The sequence below is a fragment of the Chiloscyllium plagiosum genome, chromosome 28 (genome assembly GCF_004010195.1).
Source record: "Chiloscyllium plagiosum isolate BGI_BamShark_2017 chromosome 28, ASM401019v2, whole genome shotgun sequence".
Taxonomy (NCBI): Eukaryota; Metazoa; Chordata; class Chondrichthyes; order Orectolobiformes; family Hemiscylliidae; genus Chiloscyllium; species Chiloscyllium plagiosum.
The window spans coordinates 14,276,965-14,287,998 of NC_057737.1; positions in this window are offsets into that span (position 1 = coordinate 14,276,965).

Genomic DNA, 11,034 nt, shown 5'->3' on the forward strand with positions numbered 1-11,034 from the left:
CCAGATGCCTTTTAAATGTTGCAATTGTACCAGCCTCCACCATTTCCTCTGGCAGCTCATTCCATACACGTACCACCCTCTACATGAAAAAGTTGCCCCTAGGTCTCTTTTATATCTTTCCCCTCTCACCCTAAACCTTTGCCCTCTAGTTCTGGACTCCCTGACCCCAGGGTAGAGATTTTGTCTACTTATCGTATCCATGCCCCTCATGATTTTATAAACCTCTAAAAGGTCACCCCTCAGCCTCTGACGCTCCAGGGAAAACAGCCCCAGCCTGTTCAGCCTCTCCCTATAGCTCAAATCCTCCAACCCTGGCAACATCCTTGTAAATCTCAGTTATAATGTAGATTTTGAGAAAGTGAAGAAGCCAATGACTAAGAAGTTCTTGAGCAAAAAGAACAGGAATTTTATCACCGACTAATTTCAAGAAAAAAATTAATAAAAATCTGACATCAAACACATATATGCAATTACAGGAATAAGTTTAAAAGGGAATAGAGCCTGATGAAGGGCTTTTGCCCAAAACGTCGATTTTCCTGCTCCTCGGATGTTGCCTGAACTGCTGTGCTTTTCCAGCACCACTGTAGTCTAGAATAAAGACTATGCAACTTTAAACAAAAGGTCCTTAAAGGGTCCTTGAGATGTTCCATTCTTAAGCTAAGACCAAGTTGTTTAATGGTTGACTTGTATCCTCAGCAGTATTGGAACCTGTAGACCCCTTTGAATTCTTGGTGAATGGCTATTTTATCAATTTATTTTAAATGAGGGTGCTATATTCCATGGTGATGATTGAAATAGCAGCAAGAGACAGAGAGAATACTTCAGTTCTTGTTTATAGATCATTCTGTCTGCTCTGCTGCTCAAAAACAACCATTGAAATCTGGTTAAGTTGTGCATTCCCAATTCCAACTCCATTGTTTTTCCAAGCTGGTGAAGTGAAAAGGCAAGCCTTTTATCTCCCAATGTACAAAGTTGCTACGCAATGACGAATTAAAACAGGAGATATGAATTTCTTGATGCTGACTCATTTGGCTGGTTTCAAGTCTTTAGAAAAGAAATGATAATTTCAGTGCATTTGCTTTGTTTATTCCAAATTCAAGAAGCTTGCCTCAATCGGTGATCAGGAGACTGGAGCAACCATTTTAGGTCCATAGTCTTCCTTTTAGTCTGTGCAAGTTCTAAGCTGTAACGATCAAATAATGGAATACAAAATTCAATGGTCCATAGTTACACCTATTATAACCGACCTGAATCCACAGCCTTCAGACTGCAAGGCAAGAGTGTTACCAACTGAACTAATGTACTGGCTACTCATGGAGCTGAGTCTTCGGAATGTCGCAGGTTTGTTCCCTGGAGTTGACTCAATGACAATTATGGGAATTCCCCTGATCTTCTGCAGTTGCCTCATTGAAAATCGTGGAGAAATCTTGGAATTCCTCTTCCCCCACCCCCGATGGAAATTCTAGCCAGGATTCTATTTCCATTGCTGAAAACTACCTAGTGACCCTGGCCTATTGAATGTGCTCTTAGGGGGAAGCTAAGACTAGATTCCACTCCAATGTATCAATGCATAGATTGCTGTTCACTGTTATTAATCATCATTTACACATGAAGAATGGCCAAGGTACAGGAAAGTCCTCGACAGAACAAAGGAATCTTTAGAAAAAGAAATTCTGGAAGGTGGCATTTTTATTAGTGCCGTAGATTTATGCTTTGGTTGTTATTTGCTGTGTTTCTTTGGTCCTGTTTATATTGGCAGATCTGTTGCAATGGTATAAGTCACGTCTCTCTGTGAGTGCTCCTTGAAATATTGAGACACAAACCTGCACTCACCATCCCTCACATATTGAATGTGCAATTTGAGATTTGCTGTCTTTATAGAGGGCTAAGCCCACAAGGATGGAATATCACCTTCCAGTGATTGATAATAGAATAGTCCTATCCAGAGGCCTGTATGCTGCCTTCTTAATCTGACATCCTTCGCTGTAGAGACCCAAGTGGACCTAAGAAAACAACTTTAAATAACTAACACCACATTAATGGAAATCTGATCCAAATGAAGATATCTTAAATTTCCAGTCTCAATGAAGACTTTTTAAAAAATACCTGAAAACATTGCATTCTTTTATTTCTTGGCTTTTAAACTCTAGTTAGGAAGAGTCATTGAATCCCTATAATGTGGAAGCAGGCCATTCAGCCCATCAATTCCACACCAACCCTCTGAAGAACATCCCACCCAGACCCATCCATATCCCTGCATTTCCCATGACTAATCCACCTAACCTTCACATCTTTGGACTGTGGAACGAAACCAGATCAAATCTGCACAGACACGAGGAGAATGTGCAAACTCCACACAGACAGTTGCCTGAGGTTAGAATCCAATCCAGGTCCCTGGTGCTGTGAGGTAGGAGTGCTAACTACTGAGCCACCATGCCTGGATTGGCTGTGGTGTAATGGTTACATCGCTAGACTAACAATCCAGAGGCTAAGTCAAATGCTTTAGGGACATAAGTTCAAATCCTACATTGCAAATGGTGAATTTAAGGTCAATTAGTTACAAAATGTGGAGGTGACAGCTAGTCTCAATCACGGTGACCATGAAACCATTGCCAATTGCCATAAAAACCTAGCTGGTTCATTAATGCCCTTTAGGGAAGGAAATCTGTCATGCTTACTTGACCTGGCCTACATGTAACTCCAGACCCACAAGGAATGGGGTTGATGCTTAATGCCCTGTGAAGTCTCATGGCTTGGGCAAGGCAACCTCTTGTGATTACTACATATCATCTTCCCTCCTTTTTTTTGAACAACATGTGGAGGAAGCACTGGGGGTGGCAACGGTGCAAAATGCAATCTGGGTGGGAGATTTCAGTGTCCACTACCAAGGGTGGCACGACAGCAACACAACTGATCGAGCTGGTCAGGTCTTAAAGGACATAGCTGCTAGACTGAGTATGCGGCACTTGGTGAGGGAACTACCAAGAAGGAAAACAACCTTATAGAGGTTTATAAAAAAATCATGAGGGGCATGGATAGGGTAAATGGATAGGGTAAGGTCTTTTCCCTGGGTGGGGGGAGTCCAAAACTAGAGGACATAGGTTTAAGGTGAGAGGGGAAAGATATAAAAGGGACCTAAGGGCAACCTTTTTATGCAGAGCGTAGTGCATGTATGCAATGAGCTGCCAGAGGAAGTGGTGGAGGTTGGTACAATTACAACATAAAAAGATATCTGAATGAGTTTATGAATAGGAAGAGCTTAGAGGAATATGGGCCAAATGCTGGCAAATGGGACTAGATTAATATAGGATACCTGGTCAGCATGGTTGAGTTGGACTGAAGGGCCTGTTTCCATGCTGCACATCTCAATGACTCTATGACCTTATCCTTACCAATCTGCCGACTGCAGGTCCATCTATCCATTATAGTATCGGTAAGAGTGACCATCGCACAGTCCTTGTGGAGACGAGTCCTGCCTTCATACTGAGAAAACCCTCTGTTGTGATGTACGTTGCTATCACCATGCTAAATCAGACAGACATTGAACAGATCAAGCAACTCAGGACTAGTCATCCATTGGGAGCAGTGCAGTAGCAGCAGCCACAGCAGAGTTGTACTCCAGCACAATCTGTAACCTCATGGCCTGGCATATCCCCCACTCAACCATTATCATCAATCCAGGGGATCAACCCTGGTTCAATGGAGAGTGCAGGAGGGAATGCCAGGATCAGCACCAGGCCCACCTGAAAATGAGATGTCAATCTGGTGAAGCTACCAAACAGGATTATTTGCTTACCAAACAGCATAAGCAACAACTGATAGGCAGAGCTAAGTGATCCCACAACCAACAGATCAGACCTAAGCTCTGCAGCCTTGCTACATCCAATCGTGAATGGTGGTTTACAATTCAACAACTCACTGGCGGAGCACAAATATCCCCATCCCCAATGTTGGAAGAGCCCAACATATCATTGCAAGAAATAAGGCTGAAATATTTGCAGCAATCTTCAGCCCGAAGTGCCAAATGGATGATCCATCTTCGTCCAGTGGTCCCCAGCATCACAGATGCCAGTCTTCAGCAAATTCAATTGACTCCATGTGATATCAAGAAACGGTTGGAGACACTGGATACTGCAAAGGTTATGGGTTCTGACAACATTCTGGACTTGTGCTCCAGAAATTGCTGCTCCCCTCGCCAAGCTGTTCTAGTACAATTAGTACAACATTGGCATCTACCCGACAATGTGGAAAGTTGCCCATATATGTTCTGTATACAAAAAGCAGGACAAATCTGCGCCTCACAAATGCCAGAAAATGACCATCTTCAATAATGACAATCTAACCATCACCCATTGACATTCAGTGGTATTACTATCACTAAATCCCCCATTGTCAATATCCTAGGAGTTACCATCAATCAAAAACTCAACTGCACTTGCCACATAAACACAGTGGCTATGAGGGCAGGTCAGAGGCTAAGAATACCGCGGTGAGTAACTCATCTCCTGACTCCCCAGTGTCTGTCCACCAACTATAAGACACAGTCAGAAGTGTGATGGAATACTCCTCAGTTGCCTAGATGGGTGCAGCTCTGGCAACACTCAGAAAGCTTGACACCATCCAGGACAAAGTAGCCGCTTGATTGGCACCACATCCACATCAACCATTCCCTCCACCTCTAATGCTCAGTAGCAACAGTTGTACTACCTACACGATGCACTGCAGAAATTCACCAAGGATTCTTAGACAGCACCTTGCAAATCCACAACCACTTCCATTAAGAAGGACAAGGGCAGCCATTACATGGGAATACCACCATCTGCAAGCTGCTCTCCAAGCCACTCACCATCCTGACTTGGAAATATATCGCCATTCCTTCACTGTCACTGGGTCAAAATCCTGGAATTCCTTCCCTAATGGCATTGTGGGTCAACTTACATCACATGGATTGCAGCAGTTCAAGAAGGCAGCTCATCACCACCTTCTGAAGGGCAAATGGGGACAGGTACTAAATGCTGGGCTCACCCAGCAAAGCCCAAGTCCCATGAGTGGATGAAACAAAATGGCTGAGCAAGTCGCATAATTCAAGGGCAGTTAGAGATGGGAAAGCAAATATTGACTTTGCCAGCAACATTCATGAAATGATAAATAAAAAGAAAATAACTTTATTTTAATATGCCCTGATTTACATATTATTGCATAACACACAGTCTGTTCTTCAAGCTATATGGGAGGTGAAATAATTAGTGACCAGATATGGGCTGATATGAATTTTGTTTTGGCAACATTCAGGGCTGGCAGAGTTTCTTTCTGTGCAGAGCTGAAGAGATTGAGAACAACTTGCAAATCTGATGCAGTGTGGGTAATGACACTGTACTCATCACAACCATACATGGTTCATTTAGTTTAATAACAGAGGAGATTGAGGTTAAATAGTTTATCATCTAGATGGCATTTAATACTGACACTTGAATACAGTTGATCTTTGATGGGGTGAATGGTGTTAAGATCGCTGTGAAAATAAATAATCAATATTTAACTTCCATTATTTACCATTAATACTGAAAACGTCCATGGACTAAAAGTAGTTTAAAATCTTTTTAGAGTTAACCTATTTTTCTAACCAACATGTCCAGAGATGTTCCTACATACTTCTGGAGCAGGTGGGACTTAGCCTCTTGGTCCAGAGGTAGGGTCACTACCTTTGCACCAGAAGAGGACCCCCACAAAAACAGTTAAAAAGTAACACTACTGACTTTAAACAGCTGCTGTGATCACCTGACAGCCCAAATAGAATATACATTGCACATGCACAACATGGATGCTAGGGAAAATAAGCACTATTGCTGTTTGTCGGGTAGTGTGGGGGTTTATTAAAAAAATAGAATATACTCAACTGGTGGCATTGGGATGACCATTTTAATCAAGATTGGATGTATTTTATTTATTATCACGTGTATTTTGTTACAAAATACAACGAAAATTGTTGCATAATGTTGTCAGTCTCTTAAAATACAGAAAAATGAACCAATATATAGAATACAAAGGCTGAAAAGTTAAAAAAAGTGTTCAACTTTACAGTCCTTGTTGCTCTTAAGTGTTCTGCCATTGGCCATTGGTCTGGTGGTCGGGCACGAGTCTCCTTCACCGTGCTCTCGCCGTTGGAAGGAAAGGCATCCACTGTTCGGTGCCATCTCATCTCCACTGATGCCCTTACCACTATGAGTCCTCACTGGACCTCACCAGCTGATGCTGCATGGGTACCATACTAGCCCAAACTCACCTCCGCCGCTGCCTCCATGAGGGAACCCAAACCCACCTCCGCTGCAGGAGACCTGAGTCAGAGCTAGGACTGCCTCATTGATGCAGAGGCTGCTTGGAACCCAAATCTGTCTCTTACGCGGCTGCCGCCATGTTGGGCCCACTCGAGTCCACGCAGGGCCCACTTGCTGATGTTATCATCGCGACCGAGCTCTTCAACAAGAGATAAGTCAAATAAAAGAGAAAAAAAAAGAAAAAGGAAACAAGAAAAGAGAAGGAAAAGAAATGAAGGGAAATGTGGATGGAATGGACAAGCCTTGAAGCTCTTCTCCACCGCCATCTTACTGGAGGCACCGAGACTCAGTTTAGTGTCAAGAGATTTGTATCTCGTGCTTTACTCCCACATGCTGGATAAATTCACATATTGGGAATGTAAACTCGCCTACAGAATATTGACTTTGCAGAAGACAGTGGATATAGATTTGGAATATACAAACTAACCATATTTCATTAGCTTGTTTTGTGCAATAGGAAAGAGAAACCAAGATGAGGTGATAACAGGAAGATCTTTTCTCCCTGTCTGTCTCAATCTCTCTCTCAATCTCAGAAACCATCGCTGATGGATGTTGCCAGGGTTGGAGGATTTGAGCTACAGGGAGAGACTGAACAGGCTAGGGCTGTTTTCCCTGGAGCATCAGAGGCTGAGGGGTGACCTTATAGAGGTTTACAAAATTATGAGGGGCATGGATAGGGTAAATAGACAAAGTCTCTTCCCTGGGGTCGGGAAGTCCAGAACTAGAGGGGAAAGATATAAAAGAGACCTAAGGGGCAACTTTTTCACGCAGAGGGTGGTACGTGTATAGAATGAGCTGCCAGAGGATATGGGGGAGGCTGATACAATTGCAAGTAATTGGCATTTGGATGGGTATACGAACAGGAAGGGTTTGGAGGGATATGGGCCGGGTGCTGGCAGGTGGGACTAGATTGGGTTGGGATATCTGGTCGGCATGGATGGGTTGGACCGAAGGGTCTGTTTCCATGCTATACATCTCCATGACTCTATGACTCTATGGTGCAAAGGCAACTTGGAAAATCTACTGCGAACTCAATGTTATCTGCAAACCTTGCTACTCCGAGGGAAACAAGGTTAGAGGCAAACTGTTGGAGCTCAGATTTCACTTGTGCAACTCAAGGACTGTAAAGATTTAAACAGCAATTGTCTGTACCATCGTGTCTGTCTAGAACCCTCCTTCTCACCTCTTTTTAACCTTATAATCCATGTCAATGTGATGAAAAGAGTCTCCCCTTTTAGATCTGGTTTTCATAGAATCCCTACTGTGTGGAAGCAGGCCATTCAGCCCATACAGACCCTCCAAAGAGCATCCCACCCAGACCCACCTGCTAACCTACAACCCTGCATTTCCCATAGCCAGTCCACCAAACCTGCACATCTTTGGGCTGTGGGAGGAAGCTAGAGCATGAGGGAGACAGTGCGTACTCCACATAGTCACCCAAGGGTGGAATTGAACCCATGTCCTTGGAGTTGTGAGGCAGCAGTGCTAAAGACTGAGTTAACAGTGCTGCCCCCTCAACTTTCAAAAAGTCAGCATTTAAGGGGAAGACAAAGACTCACAGAAACTCTCTTTGAAGCAGGGCAGCATTGATCTTAACACTGGGAGGAGCTCGTTAGCCATTCTTTAAAATGGTAACAACTTATCCATCAACTTCCATCATGTTTTGAGTTCCAATTTCCAAATAATAAGGCAGAGCTGAAGGTGAGGAGGAAAGGAAAAGCAGTGAATCATGCTCTCCAGATTCTACCACCTCACAAGATGCAATGCTCCAGGTGCCCCATGAACTATGGGTCAAATATTGGCGTAAGGATGTATGGCAGAAACCCAGGACCATGAGTAGATCATCAAACTGAGGGACAGCCATTAACAACCATCATCCATGTGCAAAGGAACCTTTATTAACTTTAATCAACAATATAATGATTTGAAATCCAAGGGACTGATATGCAACTGTTGCAAAAAATGCTTGTATTTATATAACACTTTTCATGACCATCAGAGCACTTCACACCTAATTACTTACTTTTTGAAGTATAGTCCTGGTTCTAATGTGGGAAGTGTGGGAGATAATTTTGCTCAACAATTTCCCACAAGCATCAAATGATAATGATGAGACAATCTGTTTCTGTTCTGATGTTGGTTAAGGGACAGATATTGGCCAGGATGCCGGGAACAGCAAAACAATGCAATGAATCCTTTCACATCAGTCAAAGCAGGCAGATGTGTTCAACATTTCATCGGAAAGACAGTGCCACCAACACTGCAGCACTCTCTCAGCAGGACACACTAGAGTACCAGGCTTGTCCTCAAACCCTTGAATCGAGCTGTGTGATGTATGCATGAATGCAGCAAACAGAGCCACAGCTGACACTAAGTCCTTGATAGGCAAAAGTGAGGCTTTTGCCCGAAACGTCGATTTTCCTGCTCCTCGGATGCTGCCTGACCTGCTGTGCTTTTCCAGCACCACTCTAATCTAAACTAAGTTCTTGATAGTCAGAAAGTACTGGAGCCAAGAACAGAAATAGATGATTGTAGGAAAGCTTTATTATTTTAATATTTGGATTTGCTTTAATTCAATGGAACTTGTGGATTGACAAGCCTGAATATAAATTCACTAGTTTGACAAAATGTCCTCATTTTGAAAACAAAGCCAAACCTTTTAGGAATGATTTCACATAGCACTGTCTCTTTAAATAAAACCTTCTCCTTTTTAGTTAATTATAAATGTGGTCGTAAAGATGAGCAGGAGAATGCATCGTGCCTGGCTAATCATCAAGCACAGAGGTTGTTAGTGCAGTTCAGAGTCCGTACACTGAAGGGGGTCTCATGTGGATCTGCTAAATTGCACACGGCTGAACCTCTAGCTATTCATCCTAAACCTAGGCCCATAAACTGGGAGCTGCCTGGCACAGTGTGATTCTGCCGGATAGACAAGAGTCATTGAACTGGAAAAGTCAAAAAGCCACTGCCTGGACAAATCTGGTTTAGTCCCGGTGGAATGTTTTTAAACACCCTGCAAGCCATTGTCACTGTCCAAAAGTCATCCAGAATGTAAGTTTGTGCTGGAATAAGGAATGCAATGGAGTATGACCTGCCAGTTCAGCTTGTATGAATTGATGTCAGCTTGTGTGAATTCAGAGATGGTTGGTGATTGTGGTGTTGGAACTCATTGTGCTCCCCATCCCCATTTGCTATTCTACATTAGGTTAGTTTGTGGGTGCAGTCCCACTTTCATTTTATTCATTCATGGGATGTGGGCATCACTGGCTGAGCCAGCATTTATTGCCCATCTGAACTTTCCCACCTTTGAGAAGGTGGTGATAAGCTTTCTTCTTAAATTGCTACAATCCACGTTCTGCAGGTTAACCCAGCCTTAGGAAGGACCTTCCAGCACCACAGAAGGAATTGTGATATGTTTCCAAGTCAGGATGGTGAGTGACTTGGAGGGGAACTTGTAGGTGATGGTGCTCCCATGTATCTGCTGCCCTTGTCCTTCTGGATGGAAGTGGGTGTGGGTTTGCAAGATGCTGTCTGTGGATCTTTGGTGAATTTCTGCACTGCATTTTGTAGGTAGTACACACTGCCGCTACTGAACGTCAGTGGTGGAGGGAGTGGATGCTTGTGGATGTGATGCCAATCAAGTAGGATGCTTTGTTCTGGATAGTGCCTTCTTGAGTGTTGGTGAAGTTGCACATCCAATCAGAATTCAACTCAGCCTTGTTTCAGTGCTTTTAGAAACCCTTAGTGACTAGTTACAGAGTGTTTAATTTTCTAATCAGGTCCTTTTCTGCTGAGTTCCACCATCTCAGCTTCGGACTTTATCTGTTCTCAGCAATATTGACTTTCTGTGGCAACGTCTGGTCCATTGGAATGTTTTTTAAATAGAATCCCTACAGTGTGGAAACAGGACATTTGGCCCAATAAGTCCACACCAACCCAAACCTATTCCTCTTCCCTATTACTCTATATTTACCACTGACTAATGCACCTAACCTAGACATCCCTGAACACTATGGGGCAATTTTTAAAAATAATATAGTTTTATTAAGAAAAAATAGATTTTTTAATATTACAACAAATACAAAACAATGCAATTCAAAACAGTACAAAAATAGTACAAAACTAAACCCAAATAATAAAAAAAATTCCCCAGTCCACCCTCCTATACAAATGTATAAACATATATGGAGAAGTATAAAATAAAAAAAAACCTAAACTAACTATTTAACTAACTAAATAAATACCTAACAACAAACAAATAAATAGTAATAACTCAGCCCAGCCAAACAAAACACTCATACATTCATAGTTCCTCCTCCCTGGATATTGGACACATGAAACACAATCATTACGGCTATATAAAAGCCCTTGTTAGTGTGGCAGATAAATCTGTCCATGTATTTCAAAAAGGGTTGCCATGTCTTGTAAAAATTCTCAGTTTTGTGGTGTACCATATTTGTGAGAAAATCCCAGGGAATATGCTCCATAACAATCTTCCGCCAACCCGACAGGCCTGGGGGGTTTTCTGATATCGTACCTAGCAAGATATTCTTCCTTGCACAGAATGTTAGAATATTGAAAGGTTTTGCCTTATGCGAGTCTGCAGGAAATACAATGGATAGGCCCAAAAGGAGCAAAATAGGGTCCTTCTCCACCCCTACACCTAAAATCCTCTCCATTGCACCCACCACAGCGCTCC